Source organism: Puma concolor, chromosome B3 (genome assembly GCF_028749965.1).
Source record: "Puma concolor isolate L17-30 chromosome B3, mPumCon1.1.hap2, whole genome shotgun sequence".
Taxonomy (NCBI): domain Eukaryota; kingdom Metazoa; phylum Chordata; class Mammalia; order Carnivora; family Felidae; genus Puma; species Puma concolor.
In genome coordinates, this window is record NC_141672.1 from 98,792,938 (window position 1) to 98,807,766 (window position 14,829).

Here is a 14,829-nt window from a genome sequence, read left to right on the forward strand (position 1 = left end):
CTCCAGGCTCTGAGCTCTCAGCACAGGGTTGACGTGGGGCTTGAGCTCACAAACCTTGAAATCATGGCCTGAGCTGAAGTCGGACACAACTGACTGAGCCACCCAGGTGCCCCTCTAAGACATGGAATTTTAATATCCATATGAATAGGTGAGAAAATCAAGACTCAGGTTAAGCAAATTTCTGTAAATTATGGAAATAAAGAAATGAATGAAGTGATTCCAAAATTTTATGGCTTGGAGTCCAGTGTTCTTCCTTCCACATATATGTGGAATACATAAAACTTTTACCAGATCCTTCTTAAATTATTCTTTGGAAATTAGAGACCAAGTTCTAATAAAGTTTGTGTTATTATATAGTATTTTTATTAAAACTCAGTTTTCCAACTTTCAAAGAAGATGTCAAAGGGTGTCCAGAAGTACCTTGAGAGCCTCATGTTCTGGCTGAAGAATTTTCAAGTTGAAAACTTGAGTGCTCTTGTGGAACTTGCTCTTATACATCACCCTCATGATGCACAGAGCCATTACTTGCCCGCTTGCTTTCTGTTACCTCTTGAAGCATGTCTGCACACCTCTGAATATGCTGCCATGAAGAAAGACACTAACCTCCTTTTGTGAGTGTGAGAGCAAAACGCTTAAAAAAATTATAGGTACCTTTTTGCTTCTTTTTTCAGAAAGACTGAAGCAACATTGTCTTTATTTAAAGAAGACACAATAATGTATGTTGGAAATCCTACACAACCAATTAAAATAATTAAAAAAACTAATAAGTGAAGATAATATGGCCTCAGAATATAAGGCCAACATACGAAAACCAATTTTATTTCTATATAGTAGAAACGAATAACTAGAAAATAAACTTCAAAAACATTTAAAATAGTATTATAATATTTAGGAATACATTTTTATTTTTTAATTTAATCTATTTTATAGATACAGGTTGCTTTATATTTTATATTTTACTTATTTGAGTATAGTTGACATACAATGCTATAAAAAGAACTTAAAAAAAGAGGGGCACCTGGCTGGCTCAGTTGGTGGAACATGTGGCTCTTGACCTCAGGGTTGTGAGTTTGGGCCCCAGACTGGGCGTAGAGATTACTTAAAAATAAAATCTTAAGAAAAAAAAGAAAACATATGATCTGATTAAAAAATGTATAGGGGACCTGGATAGACATTTTCCCAAAGAAGAGCTGTAGTTGACCAAACAGACAAATGAAAAGTCACTCACCATCACTCATCTTTAGGGAAATGCAAAACCACAATAAGATCTCACCTTACACCTGTGAGAATAGCTATCAAAAAAAGGCAAGAGATAACAAGTTCTAGCAAGGATAGGGGAAAAAGAAACACCTATGTACTGTTTGCGGGAATGTAAGTTGGTACAGCCACAGTGGAAAATGATACTGAGGTTCCTCAAAAAATTATAAATAGAAACACCATATGATCCAATAAATCTACTGGATATCTACCCAAAGAAAATGAAAACACTACTTTAAAAAGATAAGTGAACCTCCGTGTCTATTGCAGCATTATTTACAATAGCCAAATATAGAAGCTATCTATGTCCACTGATATATAAATGGATAAAGAATATGTGATGGAATATTACATAGCCATGAAAAGGTCTTTCCATTTATGACAACATGGATGGACCCAGAGGGTATTATGCTAAGTTAAATAAGTCATTCAGAAAAAGACAAATAAATATGACTTCACTCATATGTGGGATCTAAAAAAACAAATGAATAAACAAAAAAAGAGAATCAGATCTATAAATACAGAGAACAAACGAAGGGTGGGGTATGGGTAAATGGGTGAAGGGGAATAGGAAATACAGGCTTCCAATTAAGGAATGAATAAGTGATGGAAATAAAAGGCACAACATAGGACATATAATGAATGATATGGTGATGTTATGGTGACAAATGATAGCTACACTTGTGGTGAGCACAGCAGAACATACAGATTTATTGAACCAGTCACTTGTTATACACTTGTAACATTGTGTGTCAACTATAATACATTTTCTGTGTATATTTAATATTCTCTACTTTCTCAGCTTGGAACATTAAATAAAGGCACATCGTTTTCAATGTTTAAATTCAATACTTCTGATTGCCCCTTCTGTTAAGAACATATCTTGCCTTCTCTACATGTCTCTACCTTACTCTCTTCATATACTTAGAACAAGAATCACAGGAGTGTTCATTCAGTCCTGGTGATTTTGCCTCATGGGAAAAAAAAAATCTGGTTTTCCTGAAGAACAGTATTCTCTGCTGCTATTGTTGCCATAGTATTTGGTCACTACTGGAAATAAGTGATCCCTTGGCCAGATGCACTACTAGTATCTTGTTGGAAGCCTGTTGATTAGCACATCCGTTCTCCTAGCCATGCCACCTGTTGTTCTGGAAGGAAGGCAGATGCTGTGTTCTGTTACTTAAGTGCATGGTCTGGCAGTTTCTCAAGGTACCAGTCTGAGGAAGACCTTCCTTCCACCAGTGTTTCGTTTAGCAGTGATTGTTTCATGCCTGTCCCAGACCTGGGGTTCATTCATGATGACTATTTGATGACTCACTCACACACAGACACACACTAATTTAACACATTCACATAGAGACATACACATGCACTTGTGCACATATATCCCCACCCCTGACACATACTTTGCCCTATGGGTGCACCAGCTTAACTGAATATAGCTTAATTTCATCACTTTAATATTTAGTCCCTTTCAAAGCCGACATCTTACCTTTTAGACCCAAAGCCAACTCTGTTTCCTGACCAAAGTGAATAAGGTTTCTTCCAAGAAAAAGCCATACCTGGTAATTAGGTAGAGAACATTTTATATTTATGATTGTATTTACTGTCTTATTTGAAACATAATATCTTTTGTAGAGTAAAAACAAAAACTCAGGGACATTAAAGGACATTGCCCAAGAACTTGCCACTTTTATATGACAAACCTCTCCCTCTTTATTATATTTCCTCTAATTTAGGGTTGTATAATTTAAAAATATTACAAATTATTATGTGAAAATCAGACATAAAAACATAAAAGAATACTGTAATGAGTACCCATATACTCACTGCCCAGTTTAAGCAATGAAATAACTGCAAATAGAATTGAACCCTGTGTGTGTGTCTCTCCATCCACTTTGATCTTTTTCCTCCTGGTAAGCAACCATTATTCTGTATCTGATGCTTGTCAGTCCCTTATGTTTCTTTAATTTTTTTTACTACATGTGTATGTATTCTATAAACATTCTTATACATGCCTCCATTAAAGAGAGCCTTTAAGGAATACATGGAAGAATGTGACTGTTCAGTCATGGAAATTCACATCTTCTACCTAGCCTGATATTGTCAAATTGCACCCTAAAATTATTTTACCCTGTTACACTTCACTGGCAGTGTATGAAAATTTATAGGTAGATACAATATCCCTGATGACTTTTTATATAATTTTCTCTGCCAATTTTATCGAATTATTAATTCATATGTTTTGTCCTTTTTCTAACAGGCTACAGACTAGTCCTTTTATCTGAGTTGAAGAAATTCTTCATATACCTTGAATTTAGAATCCTTTGTCATTTAAATTGACTAATTATATCTTCTCTCAGATTGTGGCATTTTCTTCCACCCTTTTTGGGTGCCTTTTACGAAGTTTTCCATTTAGTGTAGTATAATTTAACTTCTTTATAGGCTGTGTTCTGGGGGTTTTGTTGAAGAAATTTATCCCTACCCTAAGGTCATATAATCAGTTAAAATTTCTTCTAAAAGTTTTAGAATTTTAATGTTTATACTTCTCCAATTTTTCTAAAAATTGAAAGGAATAACACAAGATGGAAACTCAATTTTATTTTTTTTCATATGTGTATATAATTATCTCAGCATAGTTTATTCAATCTTCATTCTTTGCCCCACTGATTTGTGATGCTCCCTCTGTCTTGTACCTTATAGGTCTATGCAGGGTCTATTGGAGCTATCTCTTCTGTTCCATTGGTTATTGTTTGTCTCTAAACCAAATCCACAATCTTAATTACGTTGTCTTAACTATTACATGAAGTAATATTTCTTACAGTTTTTGTTGCTTTGTCAGATATTTTTTAGCCCTTTAGTTTTTCATACAATTTTGAGAATCTGCTCAAATTCAATGAAGAAAACCATGGATATTTTGATTTGATTTGATTTGATTTACTCTGTTGCCCTTTTTGTACAATAACTGTACATTCTCTTTGTATTTTCCCTGATTTATGATAATATGACTTTGGTCTCCTCGAGGAAGTCCATTTTGGATCTAGATTTTTGTGTATGTCTAGGTGAGGTATGGTATCCAATAAATGATGGGGCCAATGATACCTGTCTTAAGATGCAGGGTATGGGTTTCAGAATTCGGGTAACTAAAAATGACGACTCCCATCAGCACTTTAAAATTAACTAAAAAGCGAAAGACATAATTACACTTCAGTGGATAAATGTCAGGAGGCGGTACCAGTTAAGTTACATCCTAAGAACTGTTATCCTCTTCGCATCATTCAGATGTCTTTGCTTCAGTAGCACACAGTGGGATGCAGTTGAAAGAACACTGACATTATAATTACTTGCATCTTCTTTAGACACAAACTTTGCAACTTAAGGTTAATGGGGAATCACTTATTTGAACTTGTGTTTCCCATCTGTACATGAAGATAATAATACGCAGCTTATAAAGTCTGGGAAAAAATAAATGAGATAATAAATGTGAAATGCTATCTTCTGTGTCATAGATGTATTTTTTCCTCCTTATAAAAACTAAATTCAGGATATTATATCCAAACCTTTGCTGAGAAGCAAAAAGAAACATTATTTGTAGGTGATTTAACTACTGGCTGAGGTAACGACAGTTGTGGCTCAACTAATTTTGAACGACTAAAGGATGATTTCTTTTATATTATGTAAAACTTTAAATGAAACAAGAAAGGATTTGGAATGAGATATTTCTAGAATCCCGACTTTGCTCTTTACTAGCTATATGATCCGGAGAAAGTCAGGTTTCTTATTAAAGGTATTGAGATAATTCCTTTAAGGTCTTTATAAAAATTAAAGACGTTTATAAAAAAAGTAGATTCAACTTTGCCCTGCACTCTGCTATAGAGTAAATGCTTAATAATTAGTAGCTGCTATTTTTATCATTTTATAGGACTGAGCTTTCAAATGCATTGTAATAGAGGAGGAACTTCTTAATCTTCCTGCCTGCCTGAGAATAATCTCATTGAGATATGTGCCAATAAACAATAACTCATCTTTTGCTTTGTAATAAATTGAGCCTTAACACCTGAAATTTTTCATGGTCCCTTTCACAGAATCATCATTCAATAAGTACAAATAGGATAAATGGGATAATGGAAAATGGATATTCATTTATGTCAATTATTGCTGTCAGAGGTATAGTTGACAAATTATCCTCTCATCAGGACACCTGAAAAGATTAGCAAATAAATCATTGAAAAAACTCTTTCAACTCTGGGATTCTAACTGCATAGAACAAAGGAAAAGGGACCCTATGCATCCTCAGCATTAAGTTGGGGGAGAATTCTGATGGACAAAGCACCATCAGAAGAAATTCAAGAAAGGACATGGACAAGTATTCATGATCTTTTCCATAAAGAAACAAAGGGATTTAAAAATTTAAAAATCTGTCAAGAATGTTCCCTTTTTGGCAAAGCACAGGAAACATGAAGAAAGCTACATCAAAGCACATCATAAGCAAATTGTTCAAAAAAATGGGAAATGTTTTACAAGTTAATTTTATTGTATTTTTTATTTAATAGAGTATGTGGTGATTTGGGGAAGATTATAAACCATATAATAGGTAGTGTTTTTCTAGCCAACCAAGTTTTATATCTTTCTTCCTTCTTTGTTAGGTATCCATGACCTCTAATCATAGCCAACAGCTTCTCTTTTCATGCAAACCTGCCCCGCCCAAGCCCCCTGCCGACCCACCCACAGGTACATCATTGCACACACCTGTAGCATGATGCCTGTTGATGACCAGGCTCCCAATTTTCCCTGTGCCAGGGCAGATTTCAATTTGCTCCCTCCCATCTGAGACCCTATCTGTGCTTCCCCCTCCCCAGTCTTCTTCACTTTAGCATCCAGGTGCTGGCAGGCTAACGCACTCCAGCCTCAGCAACTGTGAGTAACTGCTGATTGGGGAAAGCTCTAGAAAGTCCGTGATGAAGCGGGGGTTGGTGGAGAAGCTGAAACAGACCAGGGGGCCCTGAGGAGGGAGGTGAGAATGGGCTCTGAGACCTTGGGAGAGAATTGGGGGAAAGGAAGTGGAGGCTGGAGATGAGTTGAGGAGCCTAGAACAGCACAGAGGAGGTGGTTAACAGGCTGGCTGGCAGGAAGAGGATCGGAGCCTGTGTTGTCCCAAGAGCTATGTGGATGAAGCCTTGGCAACTCCAGGAGGGGGAGCAGGTAAGGTGGCAAGCCCTTCAGGCAGGCATTAAAGCCCCTCCTCTCTACCTGCATACCCCCAAATGACCCCCAAGTACCTAAATGATTACATTTAGTTCCCTCTGGGGGACTGCCTCCCCATCAGGAGTGGTGAGATTCAAGGGCAATCGGACATGACCCCCACACCCATTTGCTGATGACTGAAATTGTCTTTATAGGAAATAAGACCTTTCACTTCTATATTTAGAAGGTTGGAATTATAATACAAAGGAAAAGATCACTGACCCCAAATGGATTCATAGTAATGTGTAAGTGACTGAGGTAAGAGCTGTTCCAATACTGATAGAGTAGGAAAAGGGACACCTTCCCTAGTTTGGAAAAGGGTCCTGAAACGGGAGGCTCTGGTCCTGTAAAGACCCATATCCCATCTCTGCAATTTCTCCTGGGCTCTGTTTACCTGAAATCAATCTCAGACCAAGAGATATGGCCGGGGCAGAGTTCCCGGTGTGAGCGGTGGTGGTGGTGGTGTTAGCTGCAGTGTGGCCCGCTGAGTTATTTCATCTGCCTGAGATTTCACTTTAGACTTTTGTGTTGATGTATTTTGCAGATCTCTGTGTTGCAACATACTTCCACGTATTGAGTTACTCAAAAGATAGTATTTATGGCCATGAACTCCCAACAGATAGGTCCTAAAAGGGACAGATATAAACATGAGGTCTTTAATTATATTGGTTCTTTAGTTAAATATAACACACTATTTTTCTGAGCCTACAGGTTTCTTTCCAGAGTAACACTAACTTTTTCCCTCTGACTCAACCTGTTTCTTCATCTCAGCCTCCTCTGCCAGCACTGTGGGGATGGCCTCATTCTGAAGTCTCTTTGCCAGATTTATGGGGGACTTGGAAGTCTGTTCAACTGGTAGAACAGTTTTGTTTTTTATTTTTTTAGATGTTTAAAAATGGTCTAACATACATATAGCCATGGTCAGAATAGTGACTCAGCCACTAAAAGAGTATTTTTGGTCCATGACAAATATGTTTGAAAGCTATCTAATTGTTCCTACTCTTCCTAATTAAGACTGGAAAATGCTGGAACAGAGAGTGCACCAACCCATTCTGGAGTCCCGTGTATTTATAGTGCTTTGAATTCTCTGATGTATTTTCATGTTGTCTCACTTTATTCAATGCTAGTAGAGTAGGTAGCACAGGTGTTAATATTTTCTTTCTCTATCTGTCTCTCTTTCTCTCTCTCTCTCTTCTTTCTTAGAAAGCACACCAGTGGGGTTGGGGCAGAGAGAAAGGGAGAGAGAGCATCTAAAGCAGGCTCCGTGCTGAGAGTGGAGCCCAATGAGGGCTGGATCTCACAGTAGTGAGATCAAGACCTGAGATGAAATCAGGAATGAGACACCTAACTGAGCCACCCAGGTGCTCCCAAATGTCATCATTTTATTTGACAGATCAAAAAGGTAAAACAAGACACATCAAGGGTTTATCCTGTGTCACAGAGTAAATTGGGAGCTGACTTGGATCTAGAAGTGAGGTCAGCCTGGTGGTCTTTATGCAAGTTTTATACAATCTCAGAACTTGGTATCTAGACCTGCTGAGCTCACCTGAATCTAACCATGCCTCACTTGCAGGTGAGGTTTGAGGCACTCCATTGTCCATCAGGAGTATCAGCCAAAGAGAAGGTAGAATGGATGTAGATAGATGAGATGTCTGTTCCTAAACCAAGAGCTAATGGACAGTAGGAGCTAACCAAATTTGCATTTTTTTCATATAACCATTTTAGATTCTCAATCTGGTACTTGTAGTAAACAATATTCTCAAAATAAGTATCAGCAATGGACAAAATCTTCTAAATAAATATTACAAGTAATTACAATTCTATATATTCAGGTGTTTTGGGCTTAAAACACCACCCTTCACTTACAGGGGGCTTGCTTAAAGATACCCTAACAAGGGTGGCTGTGCCAGGGTCTTTGTTCTACTTGTTCTGTGTCTTGATTAATTCTTTTCTGTCATCCTCTGTACTCTGTATGTGCCTGAGAGCAGAAAGGTTGGGTGTATATGTGTGAATTTTCTGCAGTATATCCAGTGTCTGATTATTCCATTGCAAGGGCTACAAAACTTACACTTTTTTCTTCTCCACTCTATCCTGAAAGATTTTTGTGTCAGATCATTTACTCCACTGCTTATATCAGCCTCCCTCTCCCCCTCTTCAAGAAGAGATAAGCGGTTTCCCTTTCAAGAAATTTCATGGTTTAGGTGGGAAAGATCTGACTCCCTGCAGAGCCCTAAGAGAAAGATCCAAGAAAGAAAATAATCCTGTATTTCTGGCATTTTCTGGCTGCCCAAGGCATCTCTCTACAGCTGACATTGATAAAATTTCATCAAAGGCATTGGTCAGTCAGGCTGCAGGTTTTTGGGTCATACTAGCATTTAAGATACTGTTCTTTTTTCTGCAAGGAATATGGTGTAGATTATCTCCATTTGGCATGTTATTACTAAAAGCTCATACAGTCCGTAAGATAATTGAAAATAAATTTGAAAATGTAGTTTGATACTCCTGACAGACACAAAAGAATTTTTGAACAAGAAAGCATTTTGAAGAAAAAGACACTTCCCATTCTTGCATAGTATAACTATAAAGATTTCATTTTTCCTAAGTTAATATTTTTGATTTCTTGAAAGGTTTTTGAGATAAAACTGATATATAGCACTGTATGTATTTAAGATTTATAGCATAATAACAGCTTTTATACAGTGTGAAATACCATGATAAGTTAACATCCAGGATTTCACGTATGTACAAAAAAAGAACTCTTAGGGTTTCCTCTTAATAACTTACCATATAGTGGTGTCAACTATAGTCATCATTGTATATTACACCTCTTGTACATACTTATCTGAAAACTGAAAGCTTGTACCTTGTGACCACCTGCTTCCAGTTTCCCGTCTGGTAACTGCAAATGTGATCTCTTTTTCTACAAGTTTGGGTTTGTTTTTTAGGTTCCACAGATAAGTGAGATCATAGAGTATTCGTCTTTCTCTGACCTATTTGACTTAGCATAATGCCCTCAAGGTCCATCTATGTTGTCACAAATGACAGGACAGACACACACACACACATGTATGTGTGTATGTATGTGTATATATACATGTGTGTATGTGTGTGTGTTGTTTCCATGTCTTGGCTATAGGAAGTAATGCTGCTATGAATATGGGGGTACAGATACCTTTTCAACATAGTATTTCCATTTCCTTTGGAAATATTCCCAGAAGTGAAATTTCTAGGTCATATGGTAGCTCTATTTTTATTTTTTGAGTAACTTCCATATGTTTTCCATAGTGGCTGTTCAAATTTACATCCCTTCCCAACAGTACACAAGGGTTCTTCTTCCTCCATATTATCACCGGTGTTGGCTATCTCTTATCTTTTTGTTATCCATTATAACAGATGTGAGGTAATACCTCGTTAAGATTTTGATTTGCATTTCCCTAACGGTTAGTGATGTTGAACACCTCTTGATGTACCTGTTAGCCATCTGTATATCGTCTTTGGAAAAAAAAAATCTTTTCAGGTCCTTTAATCTTTTTTTCTTAAGCATAGTTGACATACACAATAACTGTATTTCAGGTGTGAAGAATAGAAATTCAACATTTATATACATTATGAATTATTTACCAGGGTAAATCTAGTTACCATTTGTCAACATACATAGTTGTTATATATTAACTAAATTTCTTATGTTCCTTTTATTTTATAACTGGAATTTTGTACCTTTTAATCCCTTTCTCCTATTTTTCTCAGACTTCCACCACCCTCCCTTTTGGCAACCACCAGATTATTTTTTGTATTTATGAGTATATTTAAGGTTTGGTTTGTTTCTTTTGTAGATTGCACACACAAGTCAAGTCATAACACATTTATCTTGGTCTGACCTATTTTACTTAGCACTACACTATGTTGTTGTTAATGGTAAGCTTTCCTTCTTTTTTATGTTCTTCCTTTATAAAGATTAATTGACCGTATAAGCATGGGTTTCTTTCAGGGCTTTTTCTTTTGCTTTATTGATCTGTGTGTCTATTTTTGTGTCACTACAATACTGTTTTGATTACTGTATTTTGTATTAGGGTTTGAAATCAGGGAGCATGACACCTTCAGCTTTGTTCTTCTTTTTCAAGATTACTTTGCTATTCAGGACCTGTTGGGGCTTTATACAAACCTTAGAATTATTCTGGTTCTGTGGAAAATGCCATTGGTATTTTGATAGGGAATGTATGAGTCTTTAGATGGCTTTGGGTAGTATGGAAATTTTAATGATGTTGTAATCTATGAACATGGTATATCCAACTGTTTATTTGAGTTGTCTTCAATCTTTCATCACTGTCCTATAGTTTTCAGAACTTGTACCTCCTTAAATTTATTTCTGGGTATTCCTTTTAAGCATAAATGGATGTGAAATTTTAACGGATTTTTTCTGCATCTGTTGACACAATGATATTAATCTTCCTCTTTGTTAATGTGGTATATCTTATTGATTGACTTGTAGATATCGGACCATCTTTGCATCCCTGGAATAAGTCCCACTTGATCATGGTGTATGATTCTTTTAATGTATTTTTGAATTTAGTTTGCTAATATCTTGAAGATTTTTACATTAGTGTTCATAAGATGTATTGGCCTATAATTTTCTTTATTTTCTTTTTTCTTCCTTATGGTGTCTTTGTCTGGTTTTGGTATCAGGGTAGTGCTCATCTCATAGAATGAATTTAGAAGTGTTAATTCCTCTTGAGATTTTTGGAATAGTTTAAGAAGTATATATATTAATTGTTTAAAAAATGTATCTATGAAGCCACCTGGTCCTGGACTTCTGGTAGTTTTTGGATTACTGATTCAATTTTATTATTAATCATTTTGTTCGGACTTTTTGATTCGTTCTTGGAAGACCATATGTTTCTAGGAATTTATTCGCTTCTAGGTTGTCCCATTGGTTGACATACAATTGTAGTAGTATCTTATTACCCTTTGTATTTCTGTGGTATCAGTTTTAAATTTTTTCAGTTTTGATTTTATTAATTTGAGACCTTTCTTATTTTGATGAGTCTGGCTATAAGTTTGTCAATTTTGTTTTCAAAAGTAAAAACCTCTTTTTGTTTTATTGATACTTGCATTTTCTTTTAGTCTCTATTTCATTTCTGATCTGATCTTTGTTATTTTCTTCTACTAACTTTGGATTTTTTTGCTCTTTTTCTGGTTCCTTAAGGTGTAACAGTAGATTGAGATTTTTCCTGTTTCTTGAGGTAATCGTGTGTAACACTATAAACTCTCTTAGAACTGCTTTTGCTGAGTCCCATAGATTTTGGACAATTGTGTTCTCATTTTATTTGTCTCAGTATTTTTGTTTTAATGTTTGATGTCTTTGACTTAGTGAGTGTTTCATAGTATGTTGTTTATCCTTCATGAGTTTCCTAGCTTTTATTTTTCTTGTAATAGACTCCTACTTTCATATCATTATAGTCAGAAAAGATGCCTGATGTGAGTTTAGTTTTCTTCAATTTATCAAGATCTCTTCTGTGACCTAACATGATCTATCCTGGAGAATGTCACACGTACACTTGAAAGAATGTGTATCCTGCTGTTTTTGGATGCAATGTTCTGTACATATTGAGTACATCTAGTTTACTGTGTCATTGAAGTCCACTGTTTACTGATTTTATGTCTGGATGATCTATCCATTGGTGGAAGTAGGTGCTAAAGTCCCCAACTATTCTTTACTGCCCATTTCTCTCTCTCTCTCTCTCTTTTTTTTAATTTAACGTTTATTAATTTTTGAGAGAGACAGAGCATGAGCAGGTGAGGGGCAAAATGAGAGGGAGAGAGATTCTGAAGCATGCTCCAGGCTCTGAACTGTTAGCACAGAGCCTGGTGCAGGACTTGAACCCACTTACTGTGAGATCATGACCTGAGCCAAAGTTGGACACTCAGCTGACTGAGCCACCCAGGTGCCCCTGTCCATTTCTCCTTATGTGAATATTTTCTTTATTTATATTCTCCTATGTTGTGTACATAGATAATTGTGTGTTATATCTTCTTGGATTGATTGATCATTAGTAATGCACTTCTTGTTTCTTATTAGTCTTTGTTTTATTTTATTTTTTATTTTTTTAACATTTATCTATTTTTGAGACAGAGAGAGACAGAGCATGAACAGGGGAGGGTCAGAGAGAGAGGGAGACACAGAATCTGAAACCGGCTCCAGGCTCTGAGCTGTCAGCACAGAGCCCAATGCGGGGCTCGAACTCACGGACCGTAAGATCATGACCTGAGCTGAAGCCCGACGCTTAACCGACCAAGCCACCCAAGTGCCCCATTAGTCTTTGTTTTAAAGTCTGTTCTGTCATGTGTATAACTGCTTCAGCTTTCTTTTGGTTTCCATAACTTTTTTCATATCTTTACTTTCATTCTGTATGTGTCCTTAGATCTGAAGTGAATCTCTTTTAGGCGGCATAAATGGGTCTTTTTTTTTTTTTTTTTTTTTTTTTTTTTTATAATTAAGCTACTCTGTGTCTTTTGATGGGAACATTTAGTCCATTTCCATCTAAAGTAGTTATTAATAGATACATACTTAATGCTATTTTGTTGATTATGTTCTGATTGTTTTTGTAGTTCTGTTTCTTTCTCTCCTCTCATAATTTAGTGACATTGTTATTTTTGTACTCCTTTCTCTTCATGTTTTTGTGTATTTATTACTGGTATTTGGTTTGTGGTCATCGTGAGGTTTATATGTAGTATCCTATATATAGCAGTCTATTACAAGTTGATGGTTGCTTAAGTCAAAGTGCATTCAAAAAGCACTGTTTTTACCACCCCCCTGCCATGCTTTACAATTTTGTTGTCATATTTTATATATTATTTTGTGCATCCCTTAACTATTATACATCTGGATGATTTTTACTACTTTTGACTTTCAAACTTCATAGTAGGTTGTCACACCAGAGGTATGGGTCCTGGCAAAACTGTCTTTGCCCCTTCTGCCCGTTTGTGTGACATTTTCTTTATATCCTTAATTGTGTTTAATCTGTTTTGCTAGTCTTCATTTGTTCTCAGAGCTAGTTCTATGTGTAATTTTAGGTTTTGGTGTGTCCCTGTGAGCTCAGTATCCTCCCTCTCCATCATCTTGATTCCATTTGCCCATTTTTAAATTGGATTGGATTCTTTTGCTATTGAGAAGTAGGAGGTTTTTTTTAATGTATTTTGGATATTAACCCTTTATCAGATAAATTGTTAGCAAATATTTTCTCACATTCCCTAGGTTGTCTTTTCATTTTGTTGATAGTTTCTTAGTGCAAAAGCTTTTCAGTTTGATGTATATTTGGTTACTTGTGCTTTGAGTGTCCTATCCAAAAAAAGCCTTGCCAAGAACCATGTCAAGGAGCTTTATTATTTTGTTTTCTTTTAGATATTTTATGGTTTCTGGTCTTACATTTAAGTCTTTAATGACTTTTGAGATCATTTTTGTGGGTGGTATATGATAGGGGTCTAGTTTCATTGTCTTACATGTGAATATCCTATTTTTCCAGCACCATTTATTGAAGAAACTGTCTTCCCCATTATGTATTCTTGGCTTTCTTGTTATATATGCTCAACTAATACTGACCATATATGCATGGGTTTATTTCTGGGTTTTTGATACTGTTCTATCAGTCTATTTGTGCTTATGCCAGTACCATACTATTTTGATTACTCTAGCGTTACGATAATAGCTTGAAATCTTATTTTTCAGGGTTGAATTGGTTATTTGGGGTCTTTTATGATTATACTTAAGTTAGATAGTTTTTTTATACCTCTTGAAAAAAAAATCTTAAAAGTGGCTAGAGCATAAAAGATCTTAGCAGACCTCATTCCAAGAAATGTTAAGGGGACTCTCTCAGGAAGCAGCAAAATCATACCAGACAGAAATAGAAATCCACACAAAGGAATGAAGAATACTGGAAATATCAACTACACGGGACACATGTAAGATGTTGTCTCTGCTCACAAATGGTGGAAATTTGTTAGGAAGGTAAAAATACTGGGTGAAGAATTCATCATTAAACAAGATTGACCTAATTTATCATTAAAATTACATATTAAGCGAATGTATTCCTTTTCCCCCCTGTAATGTCAGTTTTATTCCTCTGGCTAAGAGATCCAGAGGTAATTTGAGTTTTAAATTTTTTAAATAGTTATTCTATCATGATTTTAGGTGCCCCTATTGCCTTTAGAAGCTGGTTGCACATTATTTGGCTCTTACAAAACTTTAACTCTTTGTGTGTGTGTGTGACATATATTCATGAAAAAAATACATATAAGCAAAAAGGAAACTAATACCACACAGAAATAAGCAGT

The 14,829-nt window shown here is 35.9% G+C and overlaps 1 protein-coding gene across 5 annotated transcripts in view; it reads left to right on the forward strand.

Moving 5' to 3' along the window:
• Positions 1-14,829, forward strand: part of UNC13C (unc-13 homolog C) — a 627,591-nt gene that overhangs the window by 109,298 nt on the left and 503,464 nt on the right. The window lies entirely within an intron of this gene.